The following is a 293-nucleotide window of genomic DNA, read 5'->3' on the forward strand; positions in this document are numbered from 1 at the left end:
TGGCTGCTGCCCCCCACCCCAGATCTCCCCCTCCAGCAGCAATGAAACCTCAGGGCTCGTCCCCAGCCCCCCGGGGCCGATGCTGCTGTTAGAGGGGGGGTTAGGGGGCTTCTCCTGTCATCCTTAAAATTAAACAGCCCCAAAAAGGGAAAAAATAAAAGACCATAAAAGCTCCCCCCACCCCGCGCAGGAAGGAAATATTAAAATGGAGTTAAGTTAAACCCCTGCGTGTCCCCCCCCCAGCAGCAAAGCCACCCACAGCTGGAGCAGGCAGGGGGTACGGGGGGGGCCCT

The sequence above is a fragment of the Egretta garzetta genome, unplaced genomic scaffold, assembly GCF_000687185.1.
Source record: "Egretta garzetta isolate BGI_Z169 unplaced genomic scaffold, ASM68718v1 scaffold623, whole genome shotgun sequence".
Taxonomy (NCBI): Eukaryota; Metazoa; Chordata; class Aves; order Pelecaniformes; family Ardeidae; genus Egretta; species Egretta garzetta.